The sequence below is a fragment of the Varroa destructor genome, unplaced genomic scaffold, assembly GCF_002443255.2.
Source record: "Varroa destructor unplaced genomic scaffold, Vdes_3.0 BEIS01000007.1, whole genome shotgun sequence".
NCBI classification, from domain to species: Eukaryota; Metazoa; Arthropoda; class Arachnida; order Mesostigmata; family Varroidae; genus Varroa; species Varroa destructor.
In genome coordinates this window covers 18,001,685-18,021,013 of record NW_019211460.1, presented here as the reverse complement: position 1 = coordinate 18,021,013, position 19,329 = coordinate 18,001,685, and the positions used below count along the sequence as shown (strand labels likewise).

General features: G+C 40.8%; 1 protein-coding gene across 2 annotated transcripts in view; it reads left to right on the top strand.

The window, feature by feature from the left end:
* LOC111253767 (semaphorin-1A-like) overlaps positions 1-19,329 on the top strand; it is a 173,998-nt gene that overhangs the window by 3,547 nt on the left and 151,122 nt on the right. For both annotated transcript variants that reach the window (XM_086976286.1, XM_086976285.1), the window contains exons 2-4: positions 1,795-2,012; positions 15,860-15,980; positions 16,106-16,605. The gene's annotated coding sequence lies outside the window, so the exon portion shown is untranslated. The remainder of the gene's footprint in view (positions 1-1,794; positions 2,013-15,859; positions 15,981-16,105; positions 16,606-19,329) is intronic.

The window sequence follows — 19,329 nt, the reverse complement described above, 5'->3', positions numbered from 1 at the left end:
TCTTGATCTGTCTATTAATAATCTGGTGAAGAAAGTGCCCTACAGGGCGTCCTTGCCTTCGTTATTGAAGATGAAGATTGCTTTATGATTTCACTATCAGAAAATAATGGTATTACTCCCCTCGTCTGCAAATATAACATAAATATCTTAGGTCCCCGAAAAAAGGATAACGAAGGATCGCTGTAAAATTTTCCGAAGGACTATTATTGTTACTTTGTCTGGTGGATTTTTACGGCAGTCGTGTTCTCTGAATCTGCATCGACTATGAGGCATGCCCATCCACTGAGATAATAGACAATTGATTACAGATATTTATATAGGTAGTTTACGAGTTATTGCCGCCAGAGGTTAATGTTGGTCAGCCTGTTTGGAGATCTTCGTGATTGTCCAATGTATATTGACAACTTGGACCTAGAATGACTTACTTGCAAGAAACTTCTGAACTAGTGAACTTATGGGGAAATTTTGTAGAAGTATTTCTAATCTATTGTTGGAATTGCACAAAATTAAAACGTATCAATTAGAGTCATGGCCACTTAGAATTTTATAACTTTCTTTTTTAATTAGGGTTAGTGACCGTGTATTTCTTCTAATTCTATGTATTATTCATGCTTCGTTTGTACCTACCTACCTACCTACCTACCTACCTACTTACCTACTTATGTATACATTCGTAAAAAACAAAGCGAACACGTGAATTTACACGTACAGCAAAAGACTTATGGGCTCATACCGCAGCAGCTCTGGCCCAACCTACACCTGGTATCATGCCCAGATTATCGAAATCTCTTTACGGTATCACGTATACTACGTCCTTCTATAACCCAACGAATGCAGACAAAATAGATGTCATCACATTTGGTACCTAAGTATGTAGGCGAACTGTTGGATCGTCTGTTTCAAATGATGTTCCTACACGCACGATATACCATTTCACACGTCGAACCTTTACTTTACTATATCATGGGCCGTTAGTAAGTACATTTTATTTCACTGAGAGAAGTTTATTGAAGTGGATGATGTACAACTGTTGTGTGACCTTCACAAGAGATTGGTGTCGGATATTGATAACACATGATTTTAGACCTCGAAGGGGTAGCGATTTCACACCTAAACACCAGAGCGATAGAGCAATTATCGCCTTCTAATGAAGCGTTTGCCTAATCTCCTGCGAGAAGATTGTTAGTTGATTCAATACAGACAAGCTGGGAAGTCTATATAATATTCGCGTACGTTCAATGGTTATAAGCAGAACGGAATCAGAGCAATGGCAATAGGATAAGCAGACTCCCGCTAAACAAGATCAGGGACTGGCGCAAGCCTTCACCATGCATTGCTTTTGTGATTGATTTAGTTTCGACTTATTGATCTGCTATCCCGCATACTCACAACGTTAGTTACTATTCATATGTGCTTTGAGAGAACTGAAAACGACGACTAAATACACATTTCTTTTTCTTCTTATTTATCTTAATGCTGTATTCCTACTAGTGTAGTTAATGTTTCGTACCGAACTATTATTTCGACATGGTGAGCAATTTTCTAAGCAATGCCACGACCCAACCAGTAAGAATCACTTCAACGTACATATCACCTTCGACGAGACCTGCTTTCCAAAACGTAATGGTGATTTAGGTGCATCTATCAATTTTCTTTTACTCCCATCTCAGGAAAAGGAAACATATAGCTACTTGTATCATCCAATGTCAATTCAAACCTACTACAGCTGTTTTGATATAATTTATCCGAAGAATACATGTTTGTGATGCTACTGATTAACATTTCGTCTAACAGGTGTCGCCTACCGCAGCCGACGTAAACTCCCGACTAGGACTAAGCCAGGAAACGACGCAAACAACAATCGATAGCCGTGCTATTCAATATGCTCGTGCTATCTCATGCACGAACGAACGCATGTTTACGATCCATCGAACTAGAAGTATGTTTATAGTAATTGGGCGCCATCAACTTCGCTGTCCGTAAGTGAGCGCAAAAGATTTGTTGTGCCTCAAGTAAGTTCTCAATCAGAGCACAACGTCAGCTTTGTTCATCATTTATATCACCGTCCACTTAGTAACACATAATACCGATACATAAGTGGATGGAAGTACTCAGTATTGTTCAGGCTCACCCTTGCCGACCTTGAACGTCTTTAGGTAATTACGGTGTCAATGCATTTATTATGCATACACATAACACGCTGTTAATAATATTCGGGAATTTTAGTCGTGCCGTGCGCGGTTTCTCACTGCCACTGCCTTTGTGGCTATTATTGTTATGGTCACTGTTGTTGCTATGACAATTGTTTGAAACTAGTTTGTGGGGTTCATATGCGACATTAAATTGCTGACAAGCGGCCTTTGGCCCGACTCTCCTGGCACTTTCCTGCACCATTTTGTCTTGTTCAGAACACCCATTCCGAACGAACTCGCCAGTAAGTGGTCAAAGTGGCGTAAATTCGTCGTCTCCCCTTTGACTGCGTTACAGAAAGCTGATATGTTATTAATTATTATTGTATCAATAGAACAGCCTAAGGCTGTGCCTACGTGCGAATAAATATAAAGTTCCACCAGTTATACTTACTGATTTTGTTAAGCGAACTGTTCGATTGTTTCTTTAATATATGATGCTTCTCATCATGAAGCCTAGACGGCTACCCAGTGTCATCACTAAATTTGTTTAACTTTGAGATTTTCCTACTCCTAGAGTAGTTCTACTATTATTTATGCTCGGCCGTTATCTTCCAGACTTCACGCTGCAATAATTTGCTACCCTGATAGTTTGTCTGCGCTAAACGTAAGCTCAATAGAGAAAAAAAAAAAAAAAAGAAAGAGAGAGAAAAACAATAGGATAAACCCAAAACAAAAACGTTCGAATCTATCTAGCTGGTCCCCTCTGCTTGCGTTTGCCAATTTGATAGCTTCAGTGGAAAATATTTTGAAGCGCAGAGCCTCACACTACACTGGCCAAAAGCTTCTGAATGACTTCACTGATCGTCCGCCATTTTGCCATCTGTGCTAGCCAGCAATGAATTCAAAAGCCTTCATTACTGCGTCCATAAGCCAGCGTAGACTCGGCTATAGCTACTGCTGACTCTATGTAGTTTATAAATAATTATTTTTCAGATCCATTCATATTGAAGAGATTGTACGTACGAGGGTGGACGAACACGGCGTTCCCTGCAAATTCGACCGGCATTCATAATCTGTGTCTTTGTTTTTGTCGTTAACTCAGCTAATTCTAAGCAACGCAAACCAAACAGAAGTAAGCAGCAAACGTTGCTCATACCACTAACGTTGATTGCGCAAATATTTGAAAATTACAGAAAATTGTATAATAAATTTTGGCCACCGTTGCCCTCAGCAATAATGGATTCGTATAAAGAACGTTACTTTGGCCAGATAATCGCATATAAACGTCCTAATCAAAGCTATCTCTAGTACGTTTATATTTTTAGTTATGCTTATTGCGTAAGTGACCTAATTTAATCTTCTTTGAAACGTCTCAATATAATTGCCGGGTAGGCACGCAGTGACATTGTAGACGTAGGGGTACGTACGGCGAGGCTTTGAGAGGAGATAGAACTAAGGCGGAAGGAGGAGGAATAGTCGTTTACTTCGATACCATGTGGATATATATATACACACGGACACGGGAAATAAAGACTGACCTTTATCGCTACATGCAGGATGTTTTGGCTAGAGAGTTGGACAATACTCTGTATATAGTCATCCGATGGAAACCACAGTCTTGTTTCGACTGTTTAGTTCCGCTATAGATGATTATTATAATAGCCTAGTTTAGAAATTTTCAGAGGTTTCGTAACATACGGTTATTGTTATTGCTATTGCAAATCTGCAAAAGCAACAGATGGCCATCGCAACCTTCGAGTTTGCCATGAATCTGTTAACTAACCCTGCGGCCTCCATAACCAATTTCGAATCGGGCTGCTACCACTACCATAACCTGTACCCCCGATCGAAGTGCCCCGCTGGCCGTGTTTTAATCGCATCCATATACAATCTAGCCAGAGCATAAATACGATGAACCATCAGTGTAGTATAGTTTAAGTGACTGAACTGGTAGATATTTAGCGGGATATGGTTGATTTTTGGCCGCTCATGTTGCTTTTCTTGTACAGCACGAACCGGTCTTGTCATATGTAACTACAGCTGACGTTGCATAAAGCAGGGGGTCTTTTTTGATGAGCTAGGATTTGTTACGGGCTTTTACCCGCTTCATTGTGCTTGTACCGGATATACAGTCAACCTCGTGGTCTAGCCGGGTTGACCAGTTGTGATTACCGCTATATGGCCGATAAGTGCACTAAATAAACTGTGCGACACGGCAGGCCAAGACGACAGTATTGGCAATGCTAATGAGGATAATAATATATATATAATTAGTGCATTGTACATGTCTGGGGGAAAAGCAATTCATGAAGAACATTCGTGAAAACGGTTCATCGGCGTCGACTTCGACTTCACGATGCAATGACGCTTGCAAACTCTGTACAGACATTTTTAACCGAGATTTCTGCGAAGAAGGTGATCTCGCATCCATCTCTCGAAGCACGTTTTTCTATGTCTTAACGTGCTTCGTGTAACAGTGCACGCATACAAACGCACTAAAACTCGAATAATAATAATGAATTGTTATTAATAAATCGTTTGCTATATGCGGTTGCCAAAACTCCCAGAAGAACGATTATTTCGATAACTGACGACTCGATACCTGATTTGAACATACACGCAGCTGTTGCTACAAGTTTTATTTATAATCGTTGGCCAACAGGACGCAAAGCAACTCAAGCACGAGCTATCAATTCTTTTCGTTCTGACGTTGCAGGTGGTAAGAAAAGTCTCATGCCAAGATTTGTTTTTCACACAATTGTGTGTGTTTAGCAAAAACGGAACTGGTCAAATTTGGCATCGTTTACCAATCCCTCGTTGTCCTTTATACTGTTCATTTGTAATTAGACCGATACGAAATATCTACCAAAGAAATGGTCCACAGTGGCTTTTTGAAGAGGTTACATCAACGAGCGATCAACCCGATTTCAATAGAAGGGGCGTTCAAGATCGAAATAGGAGATATAACGCGTCTGTAATCCGCTAGCTAGACAGCGGTATGGCAGCTTAGCTTTACAAAGCGTTAGCTCTTTAATGGGTGAAAAGCCTAGTTCAAAGACGAATTGCGAGTTCGAACGCATGACTACTGCCAAACGGAACACAATGCGTTTAGGATCATTCCATCTATTCAAATGAGCTTTGTGTTGGGGGTCGCACTTGAGAATCAGTGAAGTATTTATTACCTGTTATTGGATGTCTTCTTTCCGAGTTACCGGTATAACTCGTGCCCATATCACAAATGGTGCGTCCTTTAGTAGGCATTTGATGCCGTTCACAATACGAATCTATATATGGTGCTTGGATTGTTGATAACTTCTATATAAATCTAAACTTAAATCGCTGAAGAGATGTATTTAGCTTACAAATGAGACATCTGACTAAACTAGAATTTCGGACCACAATATTATTATTTTGAGTCAAAAAGATGTGTCACCGTTTTGATATGCGTTTTGTTTGATGCACTGTTTGCACGTGGCACTGACTTTTGTCAGCTCCTCTTTTGGGTCACACTCAAATGTATTTGGAACTGTATGCGAGTCTACAGAATCGTTTAATTACGTCCGTGTAGGATTGAAACGGTGACCCGGAAAAGTTGTCGCCATTCGTTCTCTATGTATACATATATCTCTGATTGCTCTTATATAGAAACTGAAGGATTATAATTTTAGTTACTTTTTTCTAACATATAATTAATACTTAGATTGCAAAAGTCTACGTAGAACATGTAATGGTTCCGCCAGCCATAGCTGCCTAAAGCTATTACTGTTCTTGTCGATATATTGCTGATGGCGGTCGCCTATGAATTTGAGAAAACTTTGAGAAATCTTCCAGTGACGTCAGTTTTCCGGCCTAGGCCTTATGTTTAAGGTGCAAAGGAAAAGTAATCATTCAAGTATGGAGAACGGGCAAAGTGCTCTATGGGATTTCTTCGTCCGAGCAATCTGTTTGGAAAATTCTCAATTAGATATGCTGCTATATCACGATGACAACGTGCAGATGTCCTATTTTGTTGAAAACAAAATTTGCTATTTTTGAGGACCACTCGCTATTCCCGCAGTTCCATGTTTTTCTCTATGTTAGTGTTGTTATCGTTAACGGACTTATGGTCTGTTGCCCGTGAATGCAAGTAACTAGAAGAAGGCGGATTACGTACGCATAAAAGCCGGTTAGTAAAACGCTTTTTATAGTGAGTGAATTCCACTAGTGTTTATTGTCTATGCCCTGTTGACAGGCGGCTGGGGCTGTTGTTGGACGTTGTATGAAAAGAATTTAATATTAGTGAAGTGGCAAACCACCACTGTCGCGTAAGTGGTGGCGTGTTTTTGAAAACGAAAAAGAGAGGTCAGATTATTTTCCTTCCTGCACTAGTTGGTTCTCAGAGCGGATACCCTGATCATTACAACAGGCCCACGCTTCGATGGTGATGCTCAGAGTCGACGATAGCGCCATCGCTAACTGCAGTAACTGTGACGTCAACGGCGAAAAAAATCCAAACTGTCAACCAACGTTTAAAGTCCACAAAGGGCATTGATCGGATTGCGAAGATTTTATTAATTGACGCCGTGACCGGATTTCGCCAGTGGGTCTAAAAGTAACCGGCTGTTGATTCTCGTTCTAGACAAATGACGCCGTTGGTCAGATTGTGTTTATGGTACAAATCATAATTGTTGGTGTAGTTAACGGGCTCTTATTGAGCAACTATGCACACAGGCTCGGCCCGTGGGGTAAATCAATAAAAAAAAAAAGGAAAGCAAAGCCCTCAAGGACTTTATGTCTGGAACTCTATTCTATAGATGATGATTAGCTTGTTGAGGCTAAAGTCATTTTGGAATAAATGTTTGTTGTATTGCATTGTATTATCAAGCCGTATGTACATATATACACCCCTTAGAGATAGTCGTCGGTAATGGTAAACGTGATAAGACGTATGGTTATTGTCGTTACACGTCGATACTTTTTGGCGATGTTGTATCTGATTGTTGTGGTCGTTACTACTATTGTTGCTACCTTGTATTGTATCACATTCAAGAATATTAGTAAGTAGAGGACCAAATAAGTGGCCTGATTTATTATAGTTAGTTGCCAATGAGGATCTCCCTCTTTCTGTTTATACATCATATTTTGTTTGTTCTGCGGGCTTAAGTTCTCGACATAGGCTTTGGTGAATAGTGTCTTATGTAATTTGCTTCGATTGGATTTGAAAGTAGCGAAAGCGTCGCTTAATTGAGCTCACAACTATAAAGCGGGTGCACCCTGTTGTACAAATGTAATAAGTAGTAGCAACCGCGAACTGATAAAATAAAAAAAACTTAAGTTTAATTGTCTGCAATCATTCAGTTGTTTCATTAGTTCCAAACAATGGGAAAAACTTATTGATTATTTCGATAGGTGACTGTTACATATGGCATTCTGAATGAGTGTTACACATGGACGAGAACCGTTAGCACCACTTCAGATCGTCATAAATCAGTGGCATCAGCCAGCTCAAAACCGATTCAGACTCAGGCAATATTTTTCGCTACGTAGTTTGGCCTGTATGTGTATAGGCGTACTCTATTTCCAGATGATCATTTCTTAGGAAAATGCACACACAGTTATCACCCTCCTTTAAGCCAATTTCCTGTAGCCAACTAGCTCAACCCCATAAGAACCGCGTACGTTTTTTCTTAATAGTCTTTGCTTTCATATAGAGCACGTATGTAGATGCGCCCTTTCACCTGAAGCTCCACACTGGCAAAGGTCAACTTGCTAAGCAAACAAGGCGATAACTACTTCAAAAAACACGACCAGTACAGACGTCATAGACCTTGCTGGCACAGAATGGATCAAAGGTAACAAATACAAAACATATTTGTTTGAGCTCCGCCTTGCCAGATCTCACTGAATAAGTATGTATGCTTTCTTTGAATTTGTGGTAAGAACAGTATTCCGTATGCATGGAGTTTCGCCAGAGCTAGCGAGAACCATGTACCTGAATCGTAAATTTGATCGTATTGGTTCTTTCTTATTATTTTTCTTCGGCTCTGGATGACGCTGTCTTCGAACATTGTGGTCTCGATCCGCTCGGTTGAACATTCAATATTACCATTCACCTATTTTCGTATTTAATTTAAACGCTATTGGTTATATAATCAATCAGTTAGTCTATATGATGTCTAGTTATCGAATAGCTGCTTGTTTAATTCTAAAAATGAGACAATTCAAAGAGGTTTCAATCGACGGAATGGCAGGAAGCGAATGAGATCGAACTGGCGGTTACATCCTAAAAGACTAAAGTTGCAGTGTGGCTTCCATCTCTGCAACTAGATAAAATAATGGAAAGCCTTCTGCAAAAAGTTCCGCCTAAATACGTCTTCATGTATCTAGCTCGCACGTGTGAGCAAAAGGCACAAGGTGAAGTCCTTGAAGGTACCTTGAGTGAAGGCACAAGGGTGCGTACATGGGGAATAGCGTCCCTAAACATATTTCGAAAGGTTTGAAGCACTCTGGCTACTTTTGAAAAGGCGCAATTAAAACGATATGAATAAATACCTAAGCTTTGGTTTCTAAAGTCAGAGAATGATTAAATACACTTAATTCAATATAGCTCGTTTCTTGTGTGCCGGTGAGATAGAAATATTAAACAATTAAAAAAGGGTTTTTTTTAAATAAGCTGCCGGCCTGTATTTCAGCTCATTTTTGTAGGTGAGCCGGCTGATTTTTGTGATAACGTTACATGGAATATAGGTCAAATTAGATTGGAGGTTCAGGCTATATAAATATACGGTTTGTTCATCTCACGAGTCAACCCGAACCGAAGAAGATGTATCCTAAACTGACGCTGTAGTACACACAGAAAGTCAACTGCATTAACTCCCCTGTATGAACCCGCCGCTGTTATCTGCATTATGTTAGGATTGTCTGTGGTAAAAACAATATATCAGTAAATTTACTGGTACACAAAATCTTTCCATGGTTTAGCACTTTCTTGGATTTAGGAAATGGTCAGTACCTGCAAACGAAAAAATCAATCATTTAGATGAACATATAAAGACATACCGATATAGACAAGCAGTGGGAAATTCAAAAGAGTGCGTTAACTTTTCCCCTTTTTCTCGCCGCTTTTCCATTTGCTCAGACCGCAGTACACACAGTGCACAGAACCGCGCAGCTGTGCCAGAATACGCGACAGGCACATTCACACTATCAGTGGCCAATGCGCTACTCCATTTTAGCTATGGCGTCTACTACTGCGACGAGTCCTCCTGCCCTGTCTTCTTCGAGCAGCAAACGCCGCATAGCCTTACGTTCCGCGACGTTGCGGCCATGACGGCCGACGGGCACACGTACCGCTCATACATATGAATCAAATATAATAAAAGAAGAGTCAGGCGGAGTCAGGAAAAAATTTAATACTCGAATAGACCTACGCACATTTGCTAACTTATGCCGCTGCTTCTACCGGTAGAAGTAAAGCAGTACATGTGAGCCCGTACCTCTCAATGTCATTCCTTATGTGGCAAGAATGCTTGCTGTTTGCGGCAATGGAAAATACTTTAACAGCCTTGCTTGCTTTCTCTGCCCGCGATACTGTTTCTCTGATATGGCGAGGTGGATAGAGCGCGGACGGGTTCCGCTGTGTTTGCAGCAGAAAGCAACCCCCTTTCAAACCAATGGCTTTTGCTACGTCTGGTCGTGTGTGAATCGACAGCTCGGCGACCGCGCTTGCCGCTAGTTTAGTCGGTAAAAGCAGGCTTTGCACACGCATGACCTGCGAATCTAAAAAGCAGCCATTATACGTGGCCTGCTTTAGGGCCAGCAGGAATATATGATATTCAGAGAAGAAGCAGTGGATATATGGACTTGATTCGAGAGCAGATGAAGCTAGGGTATAAACAGGGCTGGACTCATCCTGACCGTCGGACGTCCTGCTAACGTCGACAGGCGTGCTGGCTGAGATCCGCTCGGCCGTCATATGTCGAGCAGCGTACAACGTCTGTGTTCCATGCACAGCGGCGATGGCGATGACGTCAATGGATGGTCATCGTGCATGTTCATAAAACGTATCAGAGGGTCACTGAAAATAAAATCAACTAACGGAACCAAGTTTACACTAGGTGAGGGGAGAGTCGGTAGAGAGGACTGCTGGCGAAGGAAAGGCGACTGCAAACGGTTTTATTGCTAAAGTCGGGCAGTGCCGGCAAGCAGCGAGTCGATTGGCGACGACAACCGGCAAAAGGACGTCACTTCAATGCCATGTTCCTCAACTGGGATGCGACAGTGGGGTAAGCCGATTTACCGAATGAATGCATAGAATCATACGACCGATTTTGAACAACTGCATCCTGTATGACTGACTGCAACACTTTTTGGCCGTGGGCTGTGTGGCACCGGCGTGTGAGTCGTATGAGTTTCTCCTCGAACTTTGATATCCTAAATTTCGGGCCGGCAATGGAGTGGTTTACTTTGAGAAAAACTGATTTCATTGTGAGGATGGCAATGGCAGTAAACAATGACAGAGCTCGTTGTCGTGCTTATGTTTCGCCTTAGAAAAAATCATTTGTTTAGAAGTAGGGGGAATGAGCGAAAATAGCTTTGGTTTGAAAGGCAAAACTGTTCACGCCTAGACCCATATGGTTTGTGCATTTATAGTCGCGGACAGCCACGTTCCCGTTGCTTAGCGATACTTAGCTAAGTGGGTTGTTTTAGTCGCCCATCTTTTAAAATAGACACAGTTCAACCAACAAGAGGCAGCCAGATATTGTATTGTTAATGAATCTTTAGCAATATATATACATTTGTTCGAAAAATAATAGTTACCTAGTATATATATATATATATATATATATATATATATGAAACTAACAGATCGTTGTTGTTGCAGACAGTGGGAATTTCTGATACAATACAGATTTCCGTTGCTGGAAAAACAACTTTTTTAATTCATGATACTCATAAGCATTACGGGCTGGTCCATTTGGTAGAGTAGTGCTCAAACATAAAAGTTGTGTATATCGTTTTTAACGCGTCAATGTCTTACACGACTCAAAGCATTTTTTTTCTATTTCGAACTGTAACTGGTATGATGAGATGATGCAATCTCAAGCATTTTGCCATATTCACCTGAAATTACATATCGGATATTTATATATGCTTATTATCCAGATTATATATACTATGTATCGGACATGGCAGTTAAAATGAGCTAAAACCTCGGTGAGCGGGTGGCTTATCAATGAATAGACTGTGCCATCAAGTTATTTTAACAACAGCACACTTTGATACAAATGTCCTTTCGAAAGAAAATCTCGTTTTCCAAAGTGCGATTTTAGGCTTGTTCCATACACTTTGTATGAAACTTTATGACTACATAAATAAGTTTTGAGTTTCTAAGCAAACATAGAATATATCGACGAGACCCCTGAGGGACATCCGAACGACGGGACTTACATTTAGAAAGGCAGTCAGTGACCCCGACCGATCCAGTAAGTAGGCTCAGTGCAAAACTAGCGCACGGATCAATCGAATCGAAGGTGATGTTAATGTTTGGGCAACATGCAAACAGTTATGCCAACTAAGATTTAGCGTTCAATAATGAAAAAAAGTCTGGATAATTTATGTAACAGTCTAGTGACTTTCGATAAATCCACACTGACGTTGATCAAGAAGTTGATGTCTAGAAACTTATTTATATCGTCGATGAATCTACTTACTATGACGAAGCAACAAATAAGTTGTTAAGCAACACTGTACATATACTTTCTGTTCAATGAAAGGGCAATTAATTATCTGATTGTTGTACGGATTTATCCTTGAAAGATTGCGTTAGGAACGAGGGCTAGTGTTTAGGCAATACGTTAGAGGCTGACGTAGAGAAAACGATCGACAGAAGCATAGAAGTCAGGGTTTAGGCTACATTTTTTTTTACCTAAGGTAACAGATCAAAGACAGCCGGTCGAGTAACCGTTATAATTTTTTTTTGAAGTTTTTCGCGCTTGTTGCTTGTCGCTGTCTAAGAAAATGTAAACATACTTAAAATCGCGGCATAGGGGCATCGTGTGTATCATCAATACGCATATGATTAGTGTCAACAGGTTATGCGATCCCAGTTTGGAGTTTACCGCACATCTTTGAATACTGGAAGGAACTTTCTACATCAGGAACATTTAAGTTTCATTCTTCGGTAAAACTTGAATTATATTCTAACAAAAATGCTGTTGTATCTCGGTCGACGACCCCCTGAAACTTGAATGAGTCCGTGAGGGTTAAGCGTATAGTGGCGAGAGCATAAGAGTACACACGAGAGTAGCCTCCTGTATTAGAGAGGAAAGAACTCAACAGATGTTTAAAGCAATTCCCGACTTGAGGTAACACGGGAAGAAACTACAACGCTTGATACAATAAGACGAATTGCTATCGCGCCAAATTTGAATTTGTTGTGATTTAGCTTTTCCATAACTGCAACCGTAAGCACCAGTTTAACACGAGTTTGAGTGATACCGCTAAAACGCCCGACTTGATCGGCAGGGCCCTACCACAGTGTCAAGCATTGCATCTTATTGTTTGTTGATAGTAGATTAGGTTGGTTGCTCCATTCTAGAACCGTAAGCTTGCCAACTGAAAAAGGTGATGTCTAATACAAACATGAACAAATACATTTTATTTGATGTCTTTCAAGCCCACAAATCTAGATAAAATTCATTTAATCAAAGGTAACATCATAACAATATTGACCCGTAGCAAAAAATCCGGGGCTTTACTGAGTTGACGCATGGAACGCTTAAAGATTAACTGCTCATATATTTTTTTTTAGGAAAACGGCGTACAGATTTCTAGTGCGAGTGATCTAAAGCAGACCGCCTATTTTGAAGCTGCCACTTGAACTCTATGAAAAACATTGTAATGCCCGACCAAAAGCAGCGTAATAGTTTCACCATTGTCCCAAACCTTTGTAGAATGTATGATATTAAGTCAACAGAAGGTTCTTTCTGTGTTATAAAAATTGCGATGAGGTAAAAAGGAATGCACAAATTGGTGTCGGTGTTTGATCGCCAACACTTGAGAATCGATTGGTGCCATGTTTGATGGCTATATATCGTAACAACGGGGATTACTATTCACGCCTTTTTTAAAATTCATCCCTGCGATCCATAGAACAGCCTTGGATAGTCAGCGTGAGATGAACGACGAGTGTTGTATATATCTTGGCCGAATTCCTAGTAGACGTAGGTCCTTTATATCACGGTCTGTCAAGTAATCGTCAAGACGTCTAGAACGAATGTTCGTTTTAGGCCTTTTATGGATGCCTTACAGGGTTTCACTTGCAGTATTTACTTGCGATTCGCAAAGAGCGTTCGGCCTTCGCTCAGCCCGTTTTGCCGAATTTTAGTGAAAGCGTTATCAACACTAATAAGGCGGTAATAGCTTTGACTCTGCTTTGCATTTAGCTTTAGACAAAAAGCTTAACGCCTCAGAAACACTTTTTCTATAACATTGACTCTTCAAAGGTATATAGTAGACCACGATTTCTGTCTGAAGTTAACAGACCGAAGTGATTTTGTGGAAGAACGATGCTCGTCTCTTTTTCGGATAGCAGCTGGATACCTTTTCTTTTTTTTTTTTTTTTTTTTTTTTATGTTAAATCGCATGCACCACATTTGAGCTTCATACTTAATCGATAGAATGCACAAGCCTTTATGCATAGTGCACGTAAAAAGCCGCTACTATTGGCTTCTTTATTTTGCAGCGCCCAAGCGTGCATCAAATGAAACGTGCATTGTTCATTATTATCGATATCATTTTGGTTATTTCTGGTTATATGTATATAGATGTTTTCTGGTTTTTCCTGCTTAAAAGCGCGCAACACCTTTCTGGGCCTCTGTATGAGTTCGGGTCATATAATATTTTTAATATTTTAGTATTATATTTATTATTTATACAATTTTTAAAGCCATATACCTTGATAGCGGTAGTGTTGTTACGATTGTTTTTGCAACTTTTTTTTTTTGTTTACACACGTGTAGCATGGCACTTTATGTTTATCCAGTTTCATCAATGACGATATGCCTTTCGAGCTATTGTTCTTTTAAGCATAATTTCGAATACCATGTCTCCCTGTATTGCTTATATATGAAAACAGGGCTGTCGAAGAGGTATTGATAGTTTTCTAGCTTGTGTATGGCTTCAAAGACACTTGAGTAGGACGAGTGGAGTCCGGTTGTTGTCGTCGGTGACATTTGAATTTTGAAAGTACTACAAATATGCGAACATTGTTGGAAGGCTTTTACACAGATTGAATATAGAGCACCTTGAAGATGGACGAAATTTTTACGCCAATTCGTTCTATTTGGCAATTTTAGTATGATACACTGCCTAGGCCCGTGAAAGCATTATGCTGTTTATGGTCAATCTCCGTTATCGAAAAAAGCAAGCACAGGAAATGTAAATGTGAAAGATGCTCCTTAAAGTGGCCGACCAGCTACTGACAAGTTAATGAAACCAATGCAGAAGTTGAAATTACGAATTGCACGATACATGGGTAGCGATCGTACCGTCAAGGAACTGAACATTCACTACCAAACAGTTTCAAACCATTTGAAACGACGGCCACAAAAACGTTTGGACATGACATAAATTGGCGCCAACGAATTCGCTTCATCGTCATGCCATTTGCGAAATTCTACAGACATACATTACCATCAAGTAATTTCTAAAGCGGTTGATGGCGGGCGATACAGAGTTGCAACAATAGCGCGTAAATTTGAAAAAGTTCTCTACCGTTTAAGGAGTCACTACTGGACAAGAAGTCGCCTGGCTAAACGATTAAAATTCGGATTTCCATTGTTAACACCTTACCAGCTTGCGACAATCCGCTGCAAAATTCGATCAGTACAGAATTAGTGAACAGAAATAGCGTCGTCTTCTCCCATGATAACGCCAGGCCACATACGTCTTTAGCTGCCTGGCAAAGACTGAACGAGACGAGCTTAGATGGGGAATTCTAATGCACCGGCCGTATAGCTTACATTTTGCGTTATTAAACTATCATCTGTTTCAGCCTCTACAGAACACTGCTCATAGTGTTAGTTTGTTTTAAGGGAGGATTGCAAAAACCACCTGTCATAACTTTTTGCTTAGAAACCACAGAAGTTCAATAGCGGTGGGATTATTATCGTGTTACTAAAAAGTCGTTAATCAAATTGGCGTATATTTAGTCTAATAATATTATTTCGATATGTAAAAAAAAAAAATATTTGCTTCAATTTCGGCTTAAAAATACCTTTTCGACCATTCAATAAATACTTTGATGGGTACTACCGAAATGTGTCTGACTTCCGAGATAAGCAAGCTTATTGCTTGATCGCCGATGTTTCGCATAGATACTGCTAGGGCAATATATGGTAAGGTTGATAATGAAATTTGCGGAAGAAGATTCTCGACCTACGAGCACTGACGACGGTTTGTTATCATAGCCTCGATGGCTGCATGCTCAATTGATGTCGTTAGCGGGATATGATGATATTATCAAGTAGCCTTTATTTCTGGTGGATGATGCGCGGAAGGACAGAAAAATGAGAGATAACTGTCCAGTGGTCCTGCCTTTTCGTCGTAGTTCATTCTTAAATTGGCAGCAGCGCTTTTCCTTCGAATGAGAAAATGGTCATAAGCAAAAAAGCAATTCGCTATAGATAGAATGCTCTACCAAGCACCCTCAATAATACTTTCGTTTGTAATGGACTAATTTTCAGAAACACGTCATCGCCGCAGCAGCTGACGGGAGAAGAATGTCTTTCGCTTCTTGAATGTCCCTTTTTTTTGTCGAAACAAATAACAACGGCAATAAGAAGCCAACGAGGCGCATGACACTGTGTGAGTTAGAAACGTGCACATAGATACATTGTTTCATTCATACGCATACCCGTGGGCTGGCTCCTCCTAGTAAAATCAACCGTTTAAGTAATATTGAATACAATATCTGTCGTCGCTTGTCACAGCTGCTTAATATACGATCGGCACGAAGAGGGATCAGGTCAACAAGCGGCCGCCAGAAGTTCAAGCGCGTATTCGTCATTTATCGCGCCGTTTATCCGGGTCATTGAATCATCGGTCCTATCAGGAGCAATCGCATTATCTTTGACATCATCACCTGGGAACGAAAAAACCGTTGGACCTTGTAACCTTATTGGCTGAACGAGGATGAGCCGCCATGGCCGAAGCTGTAATGTTACTTAGCACGTGCAGACCGGGGGAAAACTGGTGATTGCGTCCGGAGCTTTTGCTGACCGGGGTCTATATGCCCTCATGTCGGTGAGATGACTCGAGAAATGATAGCGCGCGAGACAAATCACTAACACTTTACGTATCCTAATTATTATCATGGTTATTATCGTGTAAAATGGGGGACGAAATGTCTAAAGTGGTGAATCAATGTAGTAATTGGACTACTTTTGTTCCTCTAGTGGTCGGAGTATACTCGATATGGATAATACTGCTGGTGAGTTTTTCTACCGTTGGAAATTACGTTTAATTATTTATATGGTTGCGGTAATATGGGTTGAAAATGTTGTTCCTAGTGATGAGTACTGTTTTTTTTACAGCTGTTCGCAGTGCTTATGATTTCTTGAAAAGAAATGTAGTTTCAGTGATTTGTTTTATGCGAAGTTTGATTTATATTCGAAGATGGTGCACAAGCCTATAGATGTATGTGGATTGACAATAACTGATATCCATAATGCAACTGAGACTTTCTCGGCCATATTATATACTTATTACTAGAGTTTTTTAACCCCTATTTCATACTTCATTTACTCAACACCAACAATAAGTCATTGATTATGCCTCCATATGGTGAAAGGCTGCCGGGGTTGTTTGCTAGCTCTGGTGGTTTTCCAAGCTTGGTTTGTTGTGCTATTATAGTTCATTAGCTTCATATGCCTGTGAGCATACATGTGTAAGCATAGTCAGTTTTACTATGCAAATCTATCGGATCCGCCCAGGCACTTTTTCTGCCGTCGTCTGATCCAACTCTGTTACAGCTCCCAGAGTCCGTCCTCCGGGGGTCTCTTACCCCCCGCTGAGATATCAGTGCACTTACCGCTGCTGTCGCCATCCTAGTCCCATGGTCTGCATAGCTCCCTCATTTTGATCACCGGATCAGAGTCATTCCGCCACCCTTCCCGCGCGGCCTGCCAGAAAGCCTGACCGGCAATCTTTTTCGAGGTGGTGAGCACCACGAGTAAGCAAGCTTGCTTCTCGATGCAACTCGACCAGGCACTCAGCGGGCGTCACTCACTGATTTCAAATGCAGCCTCCCTCTGTCTAGCCACATTCTACTACAGCAGCGAGAAGGACCGTTGCCAGATGCCGTTATGAGCCTGCTGCTTCCGAGGCCTCCGGAGCAGTCGATTTTCTCTCATTGGCATAGTCAACCGTAGTAACAACTGTGAAGGCTGCCCGTTGTTGCAGCAGCTGCAGGAATGGATATATCGAGAAGTCGGTCCGCCCGGTGTACGGTTGTCTAAGCACCAATAACAACCTTGGATATATTGCACAGATAACAACTCGATAAGTGAGTACTATGAGCTGAAGTCGAGTGGACTTCGCCTTGTAAAGTAGCTAGGATGTGCGCGTGGGTGGGGGAGCAAAGGTGAAAAAAACAGTACAAACCATCCAAAGTTCATAGAGCCATCTATCACAATACGAACAAATATAAAAGATTTATCGTACGAAGATGGCGTACTTTGTCACCGCCTGCCTTTTGTGGTCTCTTGTCTAAGACACATTTTACCAATCTTTAAAAAAGGCAAGAGGAAGGCCATAAAGGCTAGCCGACGCAACATGTATATAGAATTTAAGTACAGAAGTAGCGTCCTTCACAGCTTTCTATTTGGTTGTGTCTTCTTTCTGCGCGGCTTCTGAGTGGGCAGTCTGCGCTAGGACTTCATTGCGAGATGATTCAAAAGCAGAATGAAGCTAGCCGCATAAAGACCGCTCACTTCCGCCGTAATCCAAACGACTCACTAGACATGCACAGATATGAGGGAAATATGCAATTATTTCGTCCAGTACGTAAGTAAAATGTAAGATGTCATTGTGCACGGATGTGCTTACCCCGAAGAATCGATGCCGTTGTTCGACTAGCGTGATGATGTGCTGGGCTAGGGAGGAGAGGCTGAAGCACTGATTTAGATTATGAACAATATAATGAGGTAGGGTCAGACGTAATCTCTATAGGAGAAGAGCGTGCGCGAAGGCACTTCCCGATAGCGGAGTGAGCTTTGCATCGAACGTTAGGCTTGTGTCTGAATGTACAAGCGACCCAGTCTGCTAATGCCTCTGAGAGCTGTTGCATAGTGAGTAAGGCGCTGGTGGCACAATCGCCATATGGATATGTTTCGGTTGCGCGATAGACCTAGAGTCAACCGAACAAATATATATGTGTGCGTGTCCGACTACATAATCAATCACGTCAAAGGCGAGATTTAAGGTTTGTTTTAGGTCAATGCAAGAGAATGCCAACGGAAGAAGATTGTTAGATAGTTATTATGCGATTCGCCAAAAATATAACAGTTATTATTATTATTATAATTAAATAGTAATAAAGATTTAAGTAATTTTTGGATTGAGCCTAGACATGGATGAACTCGGCAATTTGCTCTCCTGCCGCCTAATAACGCATACGAGCATCTCATACTGATTCCCCTTTTTCTTCCGACGATAGCAAACAACCGCGTGCTTGAACCAGTCTGCGATGATCTCGTAATGTTGTTCGATTTGTTCAAATCATTTAAGTAGATGTATTATCTTACAGCCACGATAGAAACAGAAAAATATAAACTTCTAGACACGCAGGTCACTATTACTATACAACGAAATTCAATTGTGTCCTGTTGAGCATGATCGATCGGTGTTAGATGCTATGCTTATATATTTATCTCATCAATCATATGACACTCAGCTGTCAACCCCGATCACATCTTGACCGGATTGATTGATTGATTATGATGCAAGAATCAAAGTGCTCCGTTCTTTAGGATTAGCAAAACCGTAGTGCTTTCCCGAACAACAAAAAAGGATAGTGCAATTTCAAAATCAGACAGCTGCTTTTTTTATCCTAAAACAGCCACTTTTGTTATCCTAAAATCACACACGCATCGTTGTTCTAAATACTTTTATCAGCATTTAGTTGCCATATGAACTTGAACTCATAGTGTGTATA